We start from the raw sequence: 24,580 nt of genomic DNA, 5'->3' as shown, positions 1-24,580 counted from the left end.
CGGACTACGGTCTCGCTGGTGCTATATAACGAGCAGTCAGATCATAAAGGATTGCAACAATTAGAAGTCCACCAAATCAGTAAAAGAACATCCTATATACTAGTCCATTGTTTGGCTTGACCGAGTAAGTAAGCAGGCAGCAGATATTGCCGCACGTGATGGGGAACAGATTCTAGAACAAAACCTAGGTCAACCAATGGAGAGGAAAGAACAGAGACAGAAGAAACCTAGGCCCGAGCATACTTGTAGCTCAATCCATCCATCCATAGGCCCTACAAGAAGGGAAAGCGCGCTTCGCCGCGCCTGGTGATGGGATCGCACTATCGAACCAAATTACAAATACGGAACCTTTAGCAGGATTATTAGCTTTTGGGCCAGCAATAGTTATGGAAATTATTGACCACGCACCAACGATTCGCACAGAGATATATAGCCCACCAGGACGCTGAACGAGAGGCCCAAAATAAGTAGATGCATGCCGCTAGGGAAATAACCCGTGTCGGAGTAAAAGAGCAAGTTGGCATCATGCACGTAAAAAACAGAAACCCAGGTACACGCGTCAGCTATCGGTAAGTAGAGATGGGAGAGCTGCTGCCTTTGCTCGGAATTCTTCCAGCATAAGAGTGTACATATTCTTGCAGGCAGCAGGACCACTTGGGCTGAGCCTTACGTACTGGACCTCTCTTTCTTCTTTTGTTCTAATGGATGGGCCCATCTCAACTAAGACGCGCCATAACTTTTGAGCAGCCGGACCTCTTCATACCTATTTGGGCTGAGCTTTATGGACTGGACCTTTATTCTTTTGTTCTAAATGACGGGTGCTGACAAAAAAATGGTAAAAGTTTTTTTTTTTTTGCCTCCCTCAACTATACGCAAAATCTGACTTTCCTCCCTAGACCGCAAAACCGTCTGACTAGGCTCCCTGTTCTTCCCATACCGGGCACGGGTCTTCCTTTAGCGGGTTTGAGACCGGTTTCGTCCGATGTGGCGCAGGGTGGATGACACGTCCGTTGTCTCGCGTGGCGTCGCGTGGCAAGGGCCCACTCATCAGTTCTTCTCACTTCTCACTGATAAACGGTCCGCCGCCACTGCTCGCGTCCTCTCTCCCCCCATTTCCCCTTTCGTCCCAAACCCTAGCTTGCACCAACCCAATCCCCGTCATAGCGAACCCTAGCAAGGATGTCAAGCTCGATGAGCTCCAGCACAGGTCGTGGGCCGTGGAATGGAGATGGCTGGCGCTGCCAATCGCCCATCCCGTACCGCAGAGATTCGTTCAACTACGAGCCCGTCGTGAACTGCTACTGCGGGACGAAGGCGGCCCTCCGGGTAAGTACATAAAGTTAACTGGATTCGGTAATGTTAGTCTGTAATACAATGTACGTTTGAAATGGATTGGTGGGAACATTGCAGTCTGGAGGATGTGGTTTCATGGGATGGTTCGACGGGCATGTGGATCCATTCGTCGCTACCCTGCTGGTGGACCTGCGTGATGCTGTGTGGGCGCTGAAGCGTGAAAGGGTCGAGCTGAAGTCTACAATTGCGATGTTGTGGTAAAGATGGAGCAGCAGAAGAAGGAAATCACTGCTCTGAAGGAAGCTAACGAAGCTCTGAATGCTGGCAACTTGGCGAGGTCACAGAAGGCAATGATGAACAAGCTGTGGCTTGTTGGTTTGGTTGTGGGCTTTGCTGGTGCTGCTGCTTTCATGCTCTTAGATTAGGCTTGTAGTGTTGCCAGTAGTTTGTGTTTGACCAAGAAGAAGTGCACCTGTTAGGAATGCTAATGATCTAGATATGTGATCTAGGAGTGGACCTGGTAATGGAAGTAGAAGGTGTATCTGTGTGGTAGGTTGTATTTTGTGTTCTACCACCTCTTTTGTGATGCATCTATAATGGCAGTTGGTGCACTTTGAAACTGTGGTGTGTAATGGTAGTATTGTCTAACTTATGGAATTTCTGCTACCCTAGGATGTATGTGTATGCCTCGAGTTTGTGATGCAAGTAACTTGAAAAAATTGCAAGGGTAATAGAATGAACGATATTATTGGCACTGTTGACGGCCATAAATTCACATTCTAGCCATCAACTTCTCGGGGAATAAAATGAGCTGAAATTCACATTCTAGCCGTCACATTCTAAGTCAGTCGATTAAGCTAGCACGGTTATCACTCGATTTACGATACCCTTTACCGTAGTGCTTCCCTGAGGAAAAATATGATACCCTGAAATACTCCAAGGTGAAGTGCTATAGCGGTGATTATGTGCGCTTGCGGAATATCTATTCTATCGGGCATAAGAAACGCCAACAAGCATTTCTGGCGCCGTTGCTGGGGAAGCAATTGGCTAAAGATATTGTAGATAGTTTGATGAACCTTACTAGTTTGTCGCCGCTAACCCTAGCGGGCTTATCATTGTCGTCTCTATCTTTTGATTGATGCAAAGCAGTGCATGACCGGTTTCGACCTACCAAGCAACTTCAACCCGAATCCAGAAAGAATTGGGAGAAGCGTGAGATGCCGTGTCGTGCCACCTCAGAGGAGACTCACTTGGCCTTAGAGTTCACCATCCACTTCAACATCCTCACCCATGGCTCAGAAGACTCTTCGTCAGTTCTCTGCCCCGTCCAGTAGCCATATCCCTACTGGATTGAATATCAACCAAGCCGGCAATGACGGCTTCGAGCTGAAGACTGGACTAGTGAACATGGTCCAAGCAAGTCTGTTCTGCGGAAAGGCATCCGAGGATGCCAATGCCCATCTCTAGAACTTCCTGGAGGTGAGTAACACCATCAACCCCAAAGGAACCACACTGGATATCGTCTGTCTTTGTCTGTTCCCGTTCTCACTGCTCGGGAAAGTCAAGACGTGGTTCTATTCCAACAAGGAAGCTTCCACTACATGGGAAACTTGTTCAAATGCATTCCTAGCCAAATACTTTCCGGTGGGCAAGACAAATGCCCTCCGGAACAGGATCACCAGAATTCAACAATTGCTGGATGAGAGCATCCCGGAAGTCTGGGAATGTCTCCAGGAGTACATTCAAGTATGCCCACACCACGGCATAGAAGAGTGGTTGATTATTCAGAACTTCTTCCATGGCCTGAATCAGCAAGCCCAGGACCACGTTGACGCAGCAGCGGGTGGTTCTTTCCTTTCTCTCGATGTTGCGAGAGCAAAAACGTTGATTGACAAGATAGCTTCCAACCAGAGTTGTAAAGGAGAAAGGCAGCCAGCCCGTCCCAGGGGCGTGCATCAGATCGACACAGTCGATATGTTAGCTGCCAAATTGGAATTTTTGATGAAGAAGCTGGAATCTCCACACCAGGAGGTTAATCAGATTTCGGAGTCTCGTATGACATGTGAAACATGTGGCGAGACTGGGCAATCGGGCAACTCATGCCCATTGACTCAAGAGGACACAAACATCGTTGGGAGCAACAACAATCCCAACTTAGGATTTCGTCCTCAGCAGGGTTGGAACTCCAAGCCCAACCTCCCCTTCGGTCAACAACAATGTATGAATTTCAATAACAGTTTTCAGCCCACATTAAAAGACCTAGTGTACGGCCAAAAGCAAATTAATGACAACATTAGTAAGAAATTCCTTGCTAATGACAAGATCTCGGAATCTATGACTGCGCAACTAGAGGGATTTAATTCTATTATTAAGAACCAACTGAGCTTTAACAAGATGATAGAAACTCAAGTAGCTCAGCTTGCATCTTCTTGTCCTAACGTTAACACGATAAAACTACCCGAGCAACCAGAAGTACCCCCAAAAGAAAAAGTTAGTGCGGTGACCACGCGTGGTGGTAAGACCATGCAAAAGCCACCTTTTCCACAAGGTGTAGGAAAGCAGCAGAAGACCGTAATCGCTAGCCGTACCAAAGTTGAAGACGAAATGCAGGAGGAGGCTATCAAATCCAACACTTCTGCTACCCAGAAAGACACCGTAGAATCTCCTAGAACTTCATGGGACTATCACGACACAACTGCCTTACCGTTTCCAGAGCGGATAAGGAAGCCGGTGGCCGACGAACAATTCAGCAAATTCGTCGAGGTAATAAAGAAGTTGTATGTAAATATACCAATTCTTGACGCTATGCAGGTACCTACGTATGCCAAGAATATCAAAGACATCCTTGGAAATAAGCGGATGCTGCCCACCATCGAGGTTGTGCAGTTAACTGAAGAGTGTAGCGCTTCTATACTTGATCCTCTCCTAGTGAAGAAGAAAGACCCAGGCTGTCCCACCATCACTTGCTCAATCGGGGCCCAACACTTTTCGAACGCCCTCTGCGACTTGGGAGCAAGCATCAGTGTCATGCCAAAGGTAGTTTATGACAAACTTTACCATCATGCACTTGCCCCTATTGCCATGTGTTTGCAGCTAGTAGACCAAACGGTCCACTACCCCGCAGGAATAGCAGAGAACATTTTCGTGAAAATCCGGAATTTCTTCATTCCCGTCGACTTCGTCGTGCTCGACATGGAAGTCGACACCAAGACGCCGCTCATCCTGGGTAGGCCATTCTTGAGTACAGCAAACGCCCACATTGATGTTGGAGCTGGAGAAATTCAGCTCAACATCAATGGTCAGAAGGAGAAGTTCGCCTTCAAACCGAAGGTCAAACAATGCTCACTAGTCAAGGAGGTACATTGGAAAAAGAAACCCGAGAAAGAGGCGAAGAAACCATCGCTTCCCAACATTGAAGCCCTCATTGCGTTCATAGAAAGTCTGCGGATTCAGGAGGAACTGAGGATTCAGGAGGAAGCGAAGCAAATCAAGCTTCATAATCAGAAGAATGCCAAACGAAGAATCTAGCGTAAGAAATTTCTGGAATCGCAGAAGACAAAGGTTGAAACACCACCCACACCCAAGAAAGTGTGGCGGAAGAAAGTGTCATCGCCCAAGACTCCATCCGGCGACGACAACCAAACCAACGGAATGGAGAGTCCAACTCCAGACTCTAAATCCGAGCCCTCGCCATGAGGTACGTGGCACATATCCATTGTTGCATTGCATATAGTATAGTTTAATTTTTCCTTGCATAATTTTTTTCCTTTTGCATAATCATGTTTGAAATTTAACTAACACATGTTTAAATTTTGAAACTTTGCATCTCTAGAACTTCACAGAAAAAATCTCGAAAAAAATTTGACCGAGTGTCAGGCCGGCCGGCCCCACCTTCCTTTTTCTGGCAGAGAGCAGCAAGGAGTGGAATCCTGGAGTAAAGAAGAAGCAAGGGACAAAGGGGGAGCATTGGACATGCAAAAGGCAGGCCACGCGGCCCCATATAGGCCGACCGGCCTCTACCCTCCACTCGAGTCCCATCACCACCGACGGAGGCACGTTACATGCAGGTCTAGAGGCATAGACTGTCGGCGTGGCTCGCTGACCGCCGCGCAGGAGCCGACCGGCCTGGCCTAGGCCGGCTGGTCGGGCCTGGCCTAGGCCGGCCGGTCGGGCCCTAGCGCCCGGCTATAAAAGCCAGCGAGAGCGACGCTTCTCAGTGCACCAGAGTCTCAGGTTTAATTGCCTCAGCCTGAGCTCCTTAATATCCTCTCCCTTTCTTGAGTTTATTTTGCTTAATTGAGCTCTTTTGAGTTGATTAAGTAAAGAGCTTAAGTGCTAGCTCGCCCCAAAAATAAAATTTGAAGTAGTAATTAGTGAAGTTCATAAATCAGAAAATACAAAAATATTTCCCCTCTAAATAATATCATGGCACGCTGAACATTGAACATTTGTGGTGGTTTAAACGCCCCGCAAGAACGACTAATGCTAATGCTAACCCTCTTCCTAACCCCTTGTTTCCTTCGGGTACTGTTCGTACTAATCTTTTGCAGGCACCATGCTGAATCAATCCAAGGAGAGAAGGTCAAGAAGGCACTCTCAAGAAAATCGAGAAGCTCGCGGAGTTCGTCTTCTTCTCGGGATAGCATGTCGGTCGACTCTGGTCACCGGTCACACGCATCCCGGGAGGATGAAGAAATTCTTGTAGCCCCACGAAGCTGCTTCCACATCAGGATCCTGACAATAGTTGAACAAATTGTCATCAAGAACGACTACGAGCGGCAAGCACTTGAGCTACTGAAAAGGCAGACCTATGCCCATGCCAAGAGGTTCGAAACCCGCTTCCTCATCATGACGGGACTCCTACAAGACATGAACCAAGCTTTCACTGTTGTCGGATGGGAGAACTTCGCCGACATCGTTGAGCTAGGTTTGCAACTCTTGACCATGGAATTCCTCATGACTCTTACCATTGAAGAAACATGCACTGAAACTAAAGTTTACTTTTGGTTCTTTAATGAACAATTCGAAATGACCCTTCAACAATTTAGTGTCACTTTGGGATTTAATAAAAGATGCATCCTAGACCACAACACACTTGTTGAGCACTATGAATATGATCGTAGCTCTTGGTGGAGTTTAATTTCTAATGAACCTGAGACTAGTAAGAACAATATAGTCTCAATTCATAATCCTACTCTGAGGTTTCTCGCCAAGTGGCTCGCCATGGTTGTGCATTCTCGCACAGACCTTCGCCTCTGCAGCTTGCCTGAGCTGCAGTGTCTATATGCTATGGTGAACAAGATTTGTTTTTCGCTCATCTGAAGCATGCTTGCTCATTGGCAGAAGATGATTTCGGGCAGAAGCCCCATCGACATAACCCCACTGGTCACTCGCGTGCGCGAGGTATGTCAAAGCGATGGAGGGCGCCAAAGTCACCTTCTTGCCTGAGACGGAGGCGTACAGATACGAGGTCGGTCTTGAGCATTTTGTGCAAGGGCACATGATGCGAGAGGGGCCAGGGAACTCTATCTTTATGTGTTACCCCAGGTACGATAGGGAGATCGAGCTTCCATGCCCGAGACTCTCTCTCTCTACTCAGTGAAAAGTCTAACATTGCAGATGGAGAAAAGAGAACCCGCACGGAGGAGTGTTGCAGGTCCACAGAAGAGGAGCAGGACCCGGCGCGAGCAGGCCGGAATAGGTCCATCACGACGGACGCCCCCGGTTCATGCCTCGGCACAACCTGGGCTGTCCACGCAGAACATGAGCTTCGAGGAGGCATACGGGCATTACATCTATGACCCGTATCAGGCCAGTGGCAGTGGATTCGCCGGTGGGCAAGGACCGTACTACCCCGCAGGTATGCATCCGTCTTATGGTCCATAGGTGGGTCCCTCATCATCAGCACGCTTTAACTATGAGGACCCAATTCTCTGGAGCATCACGGATCTCTCGAACTGTGTCAGCACCCTTGGTACACAACAGCTGCAGATGTAGGACACGATGGCACACAACACCCAGCTCACTCAGGAGAGCTGGGGGCTGACTTCCGCTTTGCAATACGATATCTCAAACGTCTTCATTCACCTTGGGCTGGACTATCAGCAGTCCCAGCCATACCAGCCGTACCAGCAGCCCGAACAGGAGAACAACGACGACGAGGAGGAGAACAACGACGACAAGAAGGAGAACAACGACGACAAGGAGGAGGATAATGATGATGAGGACCCCTACGAGGGAGAGCAGGACTCCGATGAGGAGGACTGAGCTTCATCGAAGCTTGGGGGGTCACACTATCAGGTAAGTCATTGCACCCGTCCTTTTTTATTCAGTAGCCATGCTAAAAAATATAATAACATGATAATAAATAATCTCATAACAAAAATCCCAAAAAATATTTTCATGCTTTGAATAAAATTTATATGAGTGGAAATCCATGTAAGCTCGTACTTCGGAAATGATGAATAGTTGCACTGTTTAAACCTTGTATGTGCCTCGTTTACATCTTTTTACTCTCCTAGTACCTGAACTAGTTGGGACATATTAGTTTCACTGAAAATCTGGTTGCGTGGAGGCATGACGTTAATTTCTAAAGTCTAATTTGTTACGGGATTCGAGATAGGCCAAACTAGAATTTAAACTACTTGCTCTAGTAGGGAACCCCTCGGAATTCTTTTCAAAATTAAAATTCTGGTAAAGGTTTCCCTTGGTTAAAATGACCCATCCAGAGCCTTATATTGCATAAACCATTTGAGCTATCTGAAGTTACTTTGAGCTTTGTCGAATGGTGCGTCCGCTTTGGGAATGGTACTTGCCATCTACAGGTCTTTACCTCCACAAATTCACCATCTGCTAGCCCAAAGAAATCTGGCCTGTCAGTCACCCGTTTCGGGTCTTGGCATCCACACCTGCCAGATATACTCCCCCGCAATCCTAACACCTCATTCATCCCACAAAAGATCTTCTCAATCAAGACTCCATAGAATTCAAGTTATATCAGTAAGGGAGAGTGAAGTTATCTTTTAAAAAAAAGAAAAAGAAAGAGAAGTCCACTCTCCATCCCTAAAAGAGTTGCAAATCATGGAGTTCAAATAAAGTGGGAAGTCATCTACTTCATCCCCTCACACCTTCTAGATATTCCATGTAACATGAGACCTGAATTTGGCTAAGAACCGACCCCGTCGTGGATTACTCTTCGGCTGGGCAATACAGGTAACCAAGGTATGCAGATATCTTCCAACCTACAAACTCCATATTTCAGCTTTAGAGAAAAGAAGAAGATGGTTAGATACTACGACCATGGGTGAGAATCATACACTTTGAGCGACTCGAGAGTACCATTGCGAAACCTGAACCTCTTTTGAAAAAACTTTTATAAAAATCCAAGCTGGGAACCTGAACATGTAGTAGGGAACATTCCGGTGAAGGTTGTTCAGTCCAACAACCGCCCAAGACTGAGGGATGAAAAAATGAATACACCCCATCTTCCAGAACCTTAGGTATGAGCCAACTTTTCATAAGTACATACGGGAAGAGTAATATGCTGTGCACAAGGTACCTGCAGGGGGTAAACATTGACGCAACTCCTGAACCACCGAGCCTCAGTTTAAGCTTTGCTCGAGGACGAGCAAAAGTTTAAGCTTGGGGGGGTGTTGACGGCCATAAATTAATATTCTAGCCATCAACTTCTCGGGAATAAAATGAGCTTTACACTATATTCCATTCATATTTTGTTTACTTCTAACGAGTTCCATGAGTTTTGGATGATCTTTGATTTCAGGAACAAGTGCACCAAAATGGACAGAACTGGGCAAAATCCCAAGCCAAGCGACCTCTCCTAGGCCGGCCGGCCTAGCACCTCTAATGACACGGCCCCGGTTTCGATCCAGTGGCAATGTGACATACTCATAATGCCCTGAGTCGAGGATTGGATCTCGGTTTGATCAGATGGGCCGAAAGGCATTGGCATGAATCCAAGAACCCACAAGGCAGCCCAAGATCACGAGTAAATCAATGATCCACCTCCCTGGACAAAGCACAAGTGTGGAGAGAAACGTCGGCGCAATAGAGGGCCGAGATGGGCCAAAGGGAGGCCGGCCAACCTACAACCTCAAGCGTTGAAGCCACGCAACGAAGACCGACATCAGGGAGAGATCAGAAGCGTCCAGGAGAAGGCGGTGGCCAGATGGCCACAATCCTAGGCCGGCCGGCCTAGGAGAGGCCGGCCGGCCCCACTTGGAAGCTTCTCAGGCTGGGTCTTGGCGTTGAAGTTAAGCTCAACCGCCATAACTGCTTACCACTGATGCCAACTGCTATACTGGCCAAAAACCGACCTTGGAAGCCTTTAAATAGAGCCATCCATCACTTGTATGACACACTATTGGAGCTCTTCTCTCCTCACTTGTACTTTCTAGAGTAGGTTAGTAGCTTGGGAGTTAGAGTCGAGTCGAGCTTGCTCGGGATTTCGGAGTCGTCGGAAGTCTGGTATAGCTCTTGTATCTTTCTTTTGACTTTATTAATATAAGTTATCTTCTTTACTTTTCTGGGTTAGATTTACTTTCTGCTGTCTTTTATTTACTCGAGTCTGAGTGTCCAGCTCGAGCGCGGAAGTTTTCCTTTAGCTTAGGCTAAGTTATCTTTCTAGCAATCGGGATCTTATCTTACGGGTTTTCTCACCCGGACTAGAGTATCTCAAGTCAATGCTCTAGGTTGAGGGGGATTTCTCTCGAAGGCCTCGAGAGAAATCCTAACACCGAGTGCAGACGTGGTGTCTGACCTTAGTGTTAGCTAGAAAGTGTGTTCCACCCCACAGAACCGTTGTAGTAGTCGGTAGGTGCTGACAGCCCTATCCGTCCTTTGTAGTCCACCACGTTCGGGTGTTTTCATAGCAGTAGTGCAGGTTGCCGTTGGACTCCCCTCTCATCCCTTTCTGAAGTCCTTCCTCTTCCAGCCGCCGAAGTAAGCTCTGCTTTCCCGAGAACTAGTTAGGTGTTTAGTTTGATCTAGAGAGGCTAGCTCGATAGTTCAGAAGTGTATCAGGTGTCTTATATCGCTCGTTGTCCTCCCAGCTGTTACCTCTCTAAGGAGTTGAACCTCCGTGTGTCACTCGGTCATTAACTGGCCATTTATCTTACTTATCTATCTGGCTTACCCCCGTCTAGTTAGTCGGTCGATTAAGCTAGTACAGTTATCACTCGGTTTACGATACTCTTTATCCTAGTGCTTCCCTAAGAAAAAATACGATACCCTGAAATACTCCAAGGTGAAGTGCTACAGTAGTGAGTCTTTGCGCTTGCGGAATATCTATTCTATCGGGCATAAGAAATGCCAACAGGCACACATAATATTCAAGGCCATAGAGTTTTGGATTTTGCATAGGGCATAAGACAACAAAGTTGCAAACCTAACAGCAGTAGCCATTTAAGTTTGGCATACATGACACAAATAGCCATATAGTTTGGCATACATCACTCAACAAACATGACAGTTTAATGACACAAGAAGCCATACAGTTTGGCAAACATCACAGATGGAAATAAATTGTTTGGCCTACATCCAGTAGACATGGAAGCACTTCACAGTTTGGTAGAGTCCCAAGGAGGAAGGAGAAGCATTAGTCCTGGTCCAGTGGGCTTCTTCTGAACATGTTTCTTGTTTGCTAGTTCTTGAGTTGAACTTTGTGCAGATGCTGATCCTGCCCTGACTTGAACACTGACACCGGATGTTGTTGTTGACTTTGGAGCATGTGCATGCGTTTTGATGGTTACTGACCCTGATGGGCCAGTCTGAACCCTTGCCTTGGCCCTGCTGTGCACCAAACCTAGACTTTTTCCCTACAAAAGAACATAGCTTTAAATGGTTGATAACGGTTTGAAAAGGGTTGCTAGATATGAACTAGTTGAACATTGTGCCTTATTATTAGCAGTAGTGGTGCCAACAGAGTCTTGGCTTCCAATTGTTAGGGACTGCTTCCTTTTGCTGGTTGTAGGCCCTTGATTGGAACCAGATGCATGACCAGTAGCAGATTGAGCACCAGGTGTTGTTGCATGAGGAACTGTGGCGGGTGGAGCAGATAGGGCAGTGCCACTCCTGCCTCTAGTAGCAGAACCAGATGCATCAACACCAGATAGGGCAGTGGCACTCCTTTTGTCGCAAGAGCTCCTATTGTGGCCAATACCTTTGCACTTTGCACATCTGATGACAGTTCAAACTCTAGACATCTTATTGGTTGCTTTTGGTTTATCATGTGGTTCTGTAGTCCTTTGTGTCTTGTGTCTACCTAGCATCTTAATGTATCCAGGAGCTCTCAGTTTTTCTCTATCAGAGATAGGCCAGCTATCTTGGCCTTCAACTGGTTCCAAGCAGTGCATGTAGGTCTTTCTTAAGTTTTCCACTGAGTAGTAGTTAGCAATGTATTCATCCAAAGAATTTGTAATGAAATAGATACTTAATATGGCATGGCAACAGGGCATTCCAGATAGTTGCCAGTACCTGCAACTGCATGTTTTTACCTGAAGGTCAATTGTGAATCTATGATCCCAATGCTTCACCTCAAATTTGTCAGCTCCATTACTTATGGCATGGCAATCCTGACATTTTGATGTAAGCATTTAATTTCTTCATGATGTTGGGACAAATTCCCCAGTTCAACCTTTCTTCTTTGCTCTTCTGCTCTTGGATCCTGACCATGACCTTTCTCCTTATTGCCTCCAACATGGTGATGATAGGAAAGAATCTGGCCTCCACTATCCACTTGTTGCATCATAGGCTTTCTGCATCACTATGGTCTTTGCTCTTTTCAACTTGGAGATGGACACATCAACAAACATCTCTTCTAGCACAGTACTCTTCATCTGAGCAAAATTCCACCCAGGGTTGGCCACTATAAACTTTTCATACTTGGCAGCAATCCTCCTAGCAGTGGCATGCTTGTTATCTCTCCTAGGGGGGGCCAAGTATGTTCATCTCTGAAGGTTGCTATTTGCCAGCTGGTTGTTCTGGAGTTCCTAGAGCACAAACAAACCCAAGGGCAGTGTTGCCGATCACATATAGCCCTGACTACTTTTCTTTCATGCAAGCAATACCTGATGATTGCCTCTTTGAATTCTTTCTTTCCACTGAATTTCATCCCCAACTCAAATTTGGGGACATCATCACTAGACTTGAACCTCCTGTAATGATCTTTATTCTGCCTCACTTCCCCATCACTGCCTATCTCTTCAAATGAGTCATCAGCATCTGAATCTACATAGGGAGTATCATAATCTTCACTCTGAGTATCTTCTTGAATTTGATTGGAGCTTTGCTGCCTAAGACCACATCATCTAATGAGGCCATTACACCCTTCCTCAACTTCTTCTTGAAAGCTTTGTACTTATTCAGAATTTCTGTAGCTTCATCATCTTCTTCTGAGGAACATGCATCCCTAGGCATATAGTCACTGTCTTCTGAGTCATCTGATCCATCACTTCCCTTCACCTCCTCATTAACAGACCCACTGACTTGCTTAAACTTTTTAGTTGGACTCCTGTAGAATTCTTGCAGACGCATTATTTGCTTCTCAGCTTCAGCCCTACACTCTATTTTACTGACTACTTGCTTCTCAATTGCTTCTACAACATCATCTTCAGACATTTTCCCTTCCATATCAATAAGCTCATCCTCAAAGTCATTCACATTCCTCTCAGCATTAGACTCATCTTCACACTGTTTTTCTGCTCCACCATCCTCCACAAAAATCTCAGCAACCCCTCCTTCTACAATGCATTTTGACATCTTCAGACATGCATCATCATCAAACAACACACGCAGACCATCATCCAATCCCTTTCCTGGAAACAACCAATGCAGCAAACCCCCTTACATTCCAGTGGTCGCGAAGGTGGCCTACTATCTCTGGTAGAGATACCTTATCTCTGTCAATGTAGGACATTGCTTCCCTTCCTCCAACATAGGATTTTTTTTTTGCCATGGCAGACAAAATCACCCCCAAAATGGAACCTAACCGGCAATGTATCTAGGACATCCATGCCTCAGACCAGATCTAGCTACGCACATGCAATTAACAACAAAGCCACATTCAAAATCCTACATTTGTAAATCTACCCCAATATCGAATCCAAAATCTATATAGCCAAAATCGAAGCCTAAGAATGGATATAGATTCCTAACTCATCTTAGTCCTCCACGGGCCGCACCTTGTCTGCTCCAACCGTCGGGGAATCGAACCCCTAAGCAGCAGAGAAGCGGCAGAGAAAGAGCTAGGGTTCAGGTGGCGGCGGCAACCAAGACAGGGAAATGTGGAGAGAGGACATGGGCGGTGGCGACGGACCGTTTATCAGTGAGAAGTGAGAAGAACTGGCGAGTGGGCCCTTTCCACGCGACGCCACGTGAGACAGCGGACGTGTCATCCACCCGGCGCCACGTCGGACGAAACCGGCCTCAAACCCGCTAAAGGAGGACATGTGCCCCGTATGGGAAGAACAGGGAGCCTAGTCGGACGGTTTTGCGGTCTAGGGTGGAAAATCATATTTCACTTATAGTTGAGGGAGGCAAAAAGGACTTTTTCCCAAAAAAAAATCAACGCCCCTTTTCTTCCTCCATAAAAAAAGAATGGGCCTCTAGTTTAATTTCCATTTACTTTGATCATTGTTACCGATCTTGTAATCCTGTCGCGCATAATTTAGCTGCCCTGCTGGTACAAACCTTTTCTGGGAGGTTTGTTGAGTTGTGATCCAAATTCAGTTGTACACGTATAAAGGCCGACTTCGGACGGAGCCGGAGGCTTGGGCCGGAGTGAAGCGGTATGGATCATATGGCCTGTTAGGGTTTCACCTTTATATATACCTCTTGTAAGTTGTCGTTCGGGATAAGAAGTCATTGTAAATCTCCGGCATTGTAACCACACTGGATATAGTGAAGTTTTGCTGGCTGGCGCTCGTGGTTTTTCCATTCTGCTTTTGAAGGGTCCACATTACATCTTGTGTCCTCTGCGATTGGTTTGTTCCTCTTTATTGTTTGTTTGTCATCCGTTTGTAATAAGGGGGTACCACCTGACAAGAAATTCTTCCCAACGCATTTTCCTCCCTGGTCATCCAGAGTGCAACGAACTATGCATTTAAACAACTCGATAGTAATTGCCATATATGCTGATATTGTACAGCGGACTAGTAATGAACCCAAAGATAGTTCTTCGGTTTAATATATCTTCCCCTTCGCAAAAAAAAAAGTCATTGATGCATGGTTGCGTTGTCTAAGATCGATCGAACATTTTTATAGAAAAAGGAAATGTCTCCGACCTCTGCAGGCCATCTAGATTGCACATGGTTTTGTAAATAAATGTAATCTTCAGACCTGCAAGATTAGATCTGACTTCTTATTTTGTTGATTAAATTAAGTACAAGTAGTGGAGTATGGTGGAGCATTAGAGGAAGCATAAGTGCATAACCACGTGCAAAAGCAAAAGCAAAATAAAAATAAATTCAATTATTGCTGGAGTCAAACATCGATGGCATCTTATCCTACATTAGTTTTTGTCTGTTCAACGCACATCTCTCTGCTGGCCCGAATTTCAGAAGCCCTAAAATATATGTAGACAAAATAGTAACGATTAAGTTTTGGTGCTGGTGTCAAGGGCCAGACCCCATTGTATATAGGTCCAAGTCTACTCCCTCTAGCTTCGTATTTTCAAAGATGACCTTTAGCTTCAGTTGACGACCTGACCTGCCGGCCATTGGTATCCTAGTCGGTCTGCAAGTGGTTTTATAGTAAGATGCAGGCAGGCTGCTTTGCCAAGACTCCCTCTGAAGCCCACTAGCTGAATTCAGTAACCTTCCCCTTTCGTTGATTATTCAGATCTCAGATGCTGTGGCTGTAGGTCGACCGTGTTGATGATTGGTTCGGGTTGGAGGTGCTGATTTGCCATTTGGAGTAAAGCTATTTTGTTGGAAGTAGAACAGTTGATCTGTGGGTGTGTGCCAGCATCTTTTTATGGACCATTATTCAGGCAAAATATACTACTAGTACAACTTTGAAGCTTATATATGTTTGGTAATTCTAACCTAGAATCCCATGTCATCAAATTTAAAAAATGGAATTCGTTAAATTTGTTTCATATATGGACCAGAATTTTTGAACTTCCACAAGTCGAGCTAGTTACACAGTCCAGGTAGGACAATGCTGACGTGGACAACAGGTTAATGGTCTTGTTTGGTTTCATTCTAGAATCTCTAGAATGGGTACTGTTCACAACTTGGACCGCTAATTAGGGGTATTAAATAAAGACAGTTTACCAACTAACCCCGCCGAATCTAATGAGACCTTTAATCGCATGACTAGAAGATAGTTCCTGTAGTGTCACTGTAGCCAATCACTAATTAATTACCATCATTAGATTCATCACGACAAGTTACACCCATCTATGAAGAGGTTTTGCAAATAGACTTTATTTATTATTTCATACGGAGTCTAGAATTGATATTCTAGAATCTCTAGAATGTAACCAAACAGGGCCAATTTGAAGTAGAACAATGCCGTCAACAACTAAGCTAAAGTTCAGCATCTAATTCGCATTCCATTCGGAAACAAAAGACGGCCTCTAGTTCAGATGCTTTGGCTGACTGCCCTGCACTGTAGGCAACTCCGGAGAGCAGAACAACAGTAGCCAATGCAAATAGTGGTGCCAAACACTGGCCTACAGGAGGAGTAACCCAGTGACAAGTCTGAGCAGAGAACGATTGACCGCTTCTGAACCAGGTCAACAGCGCGCAGCGCGTGACGACCTAACAGGGAGGTCCACGTCTCTACGCGCCTGTCGCATGCTGCAGGTAGCCTCTGTTTTCTTGTAACTGAAGCTGTAGGCAACCTTCAGGCTGATGTGCTTCGTCTCTGTTTCGTTGTTTAATTATAGCATATAATAAGAGCAAGAAGAAGGGAAAGAAGACCCCGAAGAGAATCAGAGGCCGACTAGTCGTATCATATCGTGTTCCTGACTTGGATCGCACATGGTTTTTTCTAAACAGATAGTAGCAAGTTGGGCTGCAAGATTAGAGCTGACTTCCTCCTTTCGCTGATTATTAATCAGTTGCTACTACTAGTGGAAATGGAGTAGCAGTAGACGAAGCATGACCTGACGCGAAACAGGAAGGAAAATTTTAATCTAATTTTTGCTTATCCTATGTTTGCTTTATTTGCTTGTTCATCGCATTTATTGTTCCCAAGGGTAGGCCCCATTGTTCTACTCACAATTTTTTTTTTTTGCGAGAAGGATGCCACGTATATTAAAAGGATAAGGACGGGACATTACACCTTTCTTTTGCAGAAAGGACCCCAAAAGATAAAACAATTACAAGCAAGTCCCTACTGCTGGCACTACTGTTCTTCGTCAACGTCGCACCAAGGAGATGCCGCACTGCCGCTCGCAGCTCTGCTCATCGAAGCAGCCAACCTCCATCCACTGTCCCCTAGATTGAAGATCGGACAAGAAATTGGAAAGCTGCAAAGAATCTCCGTTGAAAGAACAGCAACCGTCGGACCTCCCGATCTGGCGCTCCCCACGCCTCCGCACACCCATCCACTCCAATCCACAGTAGCAACAAAGCGAAGAAGGCAAGCATCAACTCAAACAAAGGCAAAGAACGAAGAACCTGGGCCGCCGCCACCATTGGCCGACGGCACGCTCCTGTACAAGCCTCGACAAGATCTAAAGCACCGGCACGGACTCCAAATCTGACGAGGACAAACCCCACAAGCTCATCGCCGGCCTCAGAGCAGAGGACGATGAGGTTGAGGAAGAGCCGGAGGACCAAAATCCACTGAAGCACCGCCGCCCTCACCTTGCAACCGACGCCGGGATACAGCACCACCCTCCAGACAGCAGCACCTGCATCCATGCCGCAACGACGGAGGATAGACCTCCTCGTCGCTAGCCGGACCGCCGCCGCCACCGAGGAGCAAAAGGTCACATGCGACCACGTCGCCACGGACCAAACCTAAACTACCCTAGATCTACTACTATCTAGGAAGTATGCACAACCGGCGGCCGATTCCCCGCTCCCTGCTTCGCCGGTGCCGGAGGTGAAGCCGGAGAAGAGGGGAGCTGCCGGAATCGGCCCCGGAAACAGATTCACCGCTCCTTCTGTAGCTTTCTGTTCTACTCACAATTGAGAACCTAGTGGAGGTTTGTTTTCAGGAGAGGAGAACCCATGTGTAGAACTATTGACCGGTTCAGCAAAGGTCTGATGAGACCGGTGCACGCGCTGAGACCGTTGGATGCAAAAGGCCAGAGAGACAAGACAACGCTGGAAGCTACTGTTCCTTTTTGGCACCGTTGACTTGCGCCTCATTAGCATCAAGGCCTCCTGAAAATTAGTGAACTGGTTCCTCATCAGGCCTGACATTACATTACAGCTCGAATACGTCTACAGATCTCGTGACAGATCGTCAACGTGCTAAACTGAACCGGAGAGCAAGCAATGGCGTGTGCAGTGGCAGCTGGAAAAGAGAGCTAGCTAGCAGCTGAGCTAACTTCAACATCTAGCTGGGGATCCAGGCTAGACTAATCAAATCAGCTGGAGGGGAAGACTAAAATAATCGCGGTGCTCAAGCTGTAACAGGTCCTTTATTATTTCTAATCATGCACGCCACAAGTTCTAGGAACCTCGATGGCTCCATCGACCTCTTCCAATGGGTTGACTTCAAAGCCAAGTTTGTTCCACTTTACAAAGTCTACTGCCGGCCCCTTCTCTCTACCATAGTCTAGAAAAGAGGTCAATACAAAATGGTCGCATGCGTATCGTTATTTCCAAAGTGGCCAAACTCTCCGAACGTCGCAGGCCCAGAAGTCAGGGGACGATTTGGCGATGTTTTTACACGGCCCCTAATGTTTTACCGTAATTACAAAAAGGTGTGCACAATTAATGGCAGAAGGCTAGGGTTTCAAGAAAACACGAAAAGGGTGCACAAATTAAAGATCCTATTAGTACTCTAGAAAAATGCATTATCTTCAACAAAGTTTCGTTTTTGGCCTTTTGGCCACTAGTATTTGTTTGAACATGATACGAAGCGCAATGAATCATTCATATGATGTTCATGTTCCCGGTCCAAATTTTTAAGGAAATATTGATGGTCAAAGCTTTTAAAATTTTGACCAAAACGTTGTCCAAACTGTATGTATTTGTGGTCCATGGGAATTACATGCGCCTCAAAAGCTCCGATGGTTAAATAAATCTAAAATAAGAGAGATGTTATATTGTTTTTGTCAGAGGAGGTTGTTGGCCCCATCGCATACAGGTCCAACTCTATTACATTTTTTTTATACTTAACTCTATTACCTTTAGCTTACCTTTCAAGAAGCTTTAGCTTTAGTTCAGGAGCTTTGGTACTTTTATAGGTCCCATTTGGTTGCGCTCCGTAAAATTTTTGAAAAGATATTTTTTTACATTTAAAGTACTAAACATAGAGTAATCACAAAAATAATTACAGAACTCATCTGTAAATCGCGAGACGAATCTAACGAGACTAATTAATCCGGCAGTAGAGGTTATTTACTATAGCATTACTGTATCAATTTAGAGCCTGGTTACAGCCTAATTAGGTTCATTAGATTCGTCTCGCGAATTACAGGCAGCAGTCGCAATGCGTTTTTTATTTCGTCTAGATTTAAGTCTCCATGCAGGTGCCGAAAAAAAAATTAGAATTTTGATTTTTGCATCTAAACACGGGCATAGTCTTGAAAAGATCGGCTTCAGCCTTCAGTTGACGACTTGACTCTGCTATCCTAGTCAGTCCGCAACAGATTTTGCAATAATTAAGCAGGCAGGCTGGTTTGACAAGACTACCCCTGAAGCATACTAATGGATTCAATAAGCTTTGCTGTTGAATGAGGCGTTGTTTGTGGATTGTGTTGATTGGTTCAGTTCCAGGGTGCTGATTTGCCATTTGGACAACACCTGTTGGTTAACTGTAGTAGTAATAAGCTCTTAACTAGTTTTAAGTGGCTGACCGCTTTAGATGCCTGGACTAGCTAGCACATACTCCCTCCGGCCAAAAATATAAGGAATTCTAGAGTTCAAATTTTGTACTCAAATGTAAATCATTCTAGGTTGAAAGTGAATCATATCATTTTAATTATACATCGTTTTTGAAATTTGTCCAATAGAAAGACGTGCATGCAGCCATGTAGGGGGAGATGCAGGTGGGGAAGGTGCATGGGAAAAAGGATGGTATTTTAATTAGCACATATTTAATTACTCAAATAGAGTCCCAATGCTTAATAATTAAGGATATGAGAGTCTTTTCTCCATCTTCATAATCTATTGAAAAAAATCCTAGAATGACCGACATTTCAGGATGGAGGGAGTATATGTGACGGCATGTGTTTTGAGATGGATAAGATGGCCGTTCATGCCAATTTTGAGATTGAACAAAATCTTGTGCAAGGAGAAACTAAAAGACAAAATCAACATGAATCGGGTCGGAGTGTACTTTTTAGGGTGGATGGAACCCAAATTAGCATCAATCTTATGCCTATTCTCTTTTCTGTCTCTCCTTCCACAAAATTTGGTTCAACCTAATTTTTGCATGAACATATATTTGCTTCTTCTTTCCATCGATATTTTTGTTTGTTTTTTAATAATATAATTTTTCATCTCGATTTTTTAGGTGGGAGCATGGAAAGGGAAGGTGGGGAGCACTTCAGGCAAGATGCCAAAAGGCCGGCTGTGGCAGAACCGCCCGACATAAACCGGCTTAAGTGCACTAACCATCACCGAAACGGTAATTAGGGTTAACATGCACTTGAAACGGAGTAATCCGGCAGTGTTGTCGGGTAAAATCCCGATTAAACCACTTCAAACAGGATCGACAAAGCAGTCCAGAGAATGCAATATTCCACAAATTTTACAGCACAAAGTATGAAATTGAATTATTATTGCAAATCAAGTTTGAATTTATAAAAGTACAACAGAGTAAAGTTTGACGGAAAATGAACGATAGTCTAGCGACGAAACAAGACGTCATGATGAAGCCCGTACATAACGTCAGCCACATCCTCAGATGTACCACCTGAAAAATAAAGCCACAAGCAAGGATGAGTATACTAATACTCAGCAAGGCTTACCCGACTAAGGGTATACTTAGCCCTTTATCTAGACATGCAAAGCTTTTGGCTTGAGGGGTTTGTTTTGCCGAAAAGCAGTAAAGTGTAGATCCTTAATTTCAGGTTTTAGCTTCCAGATTCTAGTTCAATTAACCACTCTAGGTGAGCATCTATCCAATAGCATACATGGTGAAAACAATTATCTTTTATCATTCAACCAACCATATTCATCATCATCATCATCTTTCACTTCTTACTCTATGTGGAAAAAGGGTTAAGCAGTCCCAAACCGTGAGAAGCGGACGATTCGAATCGAATTTGTTAACCTGGCCAGGCAGACCTAACACACACGTATGGGAACCAAGTCGCCCACACGACTTTTCCCCTTTTTTCCGGGTTGTGGATCAGGGTCAGCCACCTCGACTACAAGAATCCACGCCACAGTACGTCGGGTCGTGAGCCTTCTTACACCCGCATGTGGCTGCATGAGAACAATGTTCAAAGAGGGTGAGGGAGAAGTCCACTCGCCGGGCCGATCAGGTACTTAAGCTTACCGATTACCATATTTCTCGGTATGTGGTTATTACGTTCAAAAGCTTAACCACCACTACCACACACTGCGGCCTTATCCATTTTCACTAAACAGACGGGGTATCACAAGTACCACAACCCCGTCCGTGCGCCTTATAGTTGCAGTATGTAGTAGACATTCAACTCCTATAATTCTCGCGAGTGACAGGAAATCACTCGACTTCTACCGAACCATTAGCCTATCCAACTAGCGACCTACACATACTAGTGTTCAAGCATAGGTACCTAAGATCATGCAACTAAGGTTCCAAGCAACTCCTATAAACTTAAATGCGCAAGTAGATAGGAATAATAATAAGTTGCATAAATTTAAAATAGATAGGATATGCTCCGGGGCTTGCCTGGGATTAACACTAGATTAGTGTTAGTTAGAGGATAAGTGCTCGACGAGCATCTTCCTTCGGTCGTGCACATCGGGATCCATCCGTCCATCTTCTAGACGTGTCCACCATTCACCGTCTTCTGGCTCGGTTCCAACATCACATCCTTCACGTGGTACATCTATCGTACCTAACTGAAATGCAACAATGCATCTATATGAATGCAAAGTTTCGAGTTGCTCAACAATGTAGATGTTATTATTTTTCCTTCACGATAAAGTTGTAGTCCAACATAAAGCGAGTTGGATGTGAAACTTCTTAATTAACATTTCCTGGTCAGTCATTTATAGAGCAGTAATTTAACATGATTTAGTTCGTGAAAGGAACAGGGTGGTTTTCAAAATTTTGCCAAGTCATGCAACACAAGTATTTCAACAAACAATAGACAAACAAGAATAAATTGTACATATCAAAACATGCTAGTAATGGTAATGAAAATTTAACTGAGTGTTGATGACCCAATGATGAGCCTACTGTACACTTTTCAAATTTAAAGGAGCACTACTCAGGGCATGAAAAATAAAGCAAGTTATAGTGGCATAGATCAAGATTAATTTATGCAGACCATTTTACTAAGATTCTGTTAAGTAATGAACCCTAAACATTTTGTGGAGCATCTACATAACTAGGATATAATTCCGTGCTACTTTCATCTACAAACATGCAATATAATGACCAGTGCAAAAATAACAAACTAGACATAGGAAAAACATGAGCTAAAAAATTATCTCTACTTAATCTAGGTATTTGACCTTCCAATTTTTCTTGCAGGTTTATCTACTCAAATATAGCAACTGGTAAAAGTTTCGTAATTTTCCAAGTAACAGAATTATTTATCATGAGATAGCACTATTAACCATGGATTTAAATCAAAATCAAAGCTAGAGAGTTGTGATGGCTCCTAAACTTTTACCATATTGTTCATTTAGTATCTAAAGCATACTGGAAAAATTTTATTTGAAAATACCAAGTAGAGCATCAAGAGCAAAATACAGCATTTATTACTAGCCTAGAACAAGATCTAATAAAAACCCATAGCTACACTTATCTTCTAGACCTACAGATTTTACATAGGATTCAACTTTCAGGTACATAGTTGTTGTCCAAAAATCATATGCAGGTCATGTATACAACTCCTAGAATAATAATGAGCTATTATTTCTAATCTTTACCCTAGATTAAAAACTAAGCAAAAACTGGGTATGTGGATGTAATGAAACTTGTAGATCCTGTTGCAAGGAATCCAAAACATTTGAGTTTCCATTTTTTTGATTTTTATATGAATTTTTACGAATTTTCAAAGTTCACAGCAAAATTTAGAAAAACTAACTAAACCTTACAACGGGGTCCCTGGAATTTGCATAACTGCCCCTGGAAAGATTTGGGGCCTTGCGAATAGGCCCTTGGCCGGATTAAAACAGGGGAGGGGGAGCGGTGGTCGGTTTTGGCCGGAATCCGGTGAGGAGGCTCGCCGGCGGCGAGGGGCCCGGGGTGGAGGAGCTATAGGAGGGCGGAAGCTACCTAGAGGTGTGTTCGGTTGAGCGCGGGACGGCCGGAGGCGGCGGGTCGGCGGTGCAGGGGTGGCGGCGGCGGCGGCGGTGAGCGGCGGAGGCGGCATTCTGGTGGCAGTCCGAGGGCGGAAGCAGGCCGATGAGCATCACCGCGGCAAGAGAAAAGTGTTGGCATGCTTGGTTTGGGTGCTGGGGGCGTGGAAGAGGGGGCTCCATGGCACCAGCTGCCGGCGGCGGCCCTATTTCGCCGCAGCGGCGGCCCGGTAAGGCGGAGAGGGGGCAGCGGGGCTGGGTAGGTTCCAGGGGAGGTGGGGAAGTCGATTTGGGTCCTGGCTCGGGTCGAGAACGGGTGGAGTGGGGGCTCGGCATGGAGGCCGTGGGCAGTGGGGCCATGGGCGCGACGGCGAGCTCGCCCGCGAGCAGCTGGGGGCAGGGGCCGGGTTTCCGTGTCGAGGGAGGGGAGGAGAGTGAGATGGGGACGCAAGCAAGCTGAGAAGGTGGTGTGCAGGTCGTGGACGAGGTGCACGGGTCGAGCGGCGCGTGGCCGGCCATCCTCGACGTCGTGGCGAGCAGAGGGTGGCGAGGCGCGTGGCGAGCGCGGGAGGGTGCCAGGGCGAGCGGTTTCGAGCGAAACCGAGGACGCACGAGGAGGTTTGGCCGGGGGCACGGCGAGGGTGCGACGCGTGGCCGACGCCGGCGGCGAACGCCGTCACGTCGAGAAACAGAGAAGGAGATGGAGTGAGGGCAGTTTCGTAAATAAAGCGAAGTTCAAAACTCCAGTTTGTAAACTCCATTTTTATCCCTATTCCAAAGGTCAAATGAAAAACTTTTGAATATCAAACTTGCTTAAAATTTTGAGATCTACAACTTTCGTTTTAGGCACTTTTTCATTTGAGGCTTCGTTTGAAAAATAAAATTTGAAACTTGAGTGCATTTGAAAAGGTACTATATGCTTCGAAATTCAAATTTTTCTCCCATTTTTGTGTGATAACTCGAAAAACTTTGAACACGAAAATTTTTCGTCTTTTGAAAACCTACAACTTTGGTTTTGGACAAAAATTCATTTGAGCTATATTTAAGAAATTATTTTCAAAACATATTTGTTTAAAATTTGAAAGATTGTTTAAAACCTTGAATACTATGGTTCATTTGACCTGTCATTTTATGTGCAAAATTTCATATACACATAAACACACATACATACACATGCATATTCATACATACACATACATTAATTCAAGGTTTCCTATTTAATGATGCATGATTTGATGCTAATTACCCTGAAGTGGATATTTAAAAACCTGAGCCGTCGTACCGGGAAAGTGCCAAAGTGGAGTAATTGACATCAAGATAATGGAAGATACTGTAATGCGACCGCGTCATCCACCGTTCTTCATCTGACGGCCAGCATCTTTTTTTATCAACCTCCCGGCCAACTGCAGCAACGTTCAATCTCAATGTTCAATCTCAATGGACCGAATTTGCTGGAACCGAAATAAATAAATAAAAACTTCCAAAAACTAATCATATTTGTTACATTCAACTATCCCATCAACCTTGCTCTCACAGGTAGGGCCGCTGCGGCTTAGTCTATTTTACGATCGACCGTAGGGAGAAGTTCCTTACGGTCGATTTTCCGACCGTTCACTTTTTCCTGTTTTGATAAGTTTTTTGTCTTTTTCTAATTTCAAGAAATTTTTTAAGAAAAA

General features: G+C 45.1%; 1 non-coding gene across 1 annotated transcript; it reads right to left on the bottom strand.

Moving 5' to 3' along the window:
- Nucleotides 1–2,952: 2,952 nt before the first annotated feature.
- Nucleotides 2,953–3,059, bottom strand: LOC120680317. Its single transcript, XR_005677588.1, has one exon. It is a non-coding gene; the product is annotated as a small nucleolar RNA R71 (small nucleolar RNA).
- Between the last annotated feature and the right edge of the window lie 21,521 nt (nt 3,060–24,580).

This window comes from Panicum virgatum, chromosome 6N, assembly GCF_016808335.1.
Source record: "Panicum virgatum strain AP13 chromosome 6N, P.virgatum_v5, whole genome shotgun sequence".
Lineage (NCBI taxonomy): Eukaryota > Viridiplantae > Streptophyta > Magnoliopsida > Poales > Poaceae > Panicum > Panicum virgatum.
Note: the sequence above shows the minus strand (reverse complement) of the source record. Positions and strands in the feature narration are given on the sequence as shown.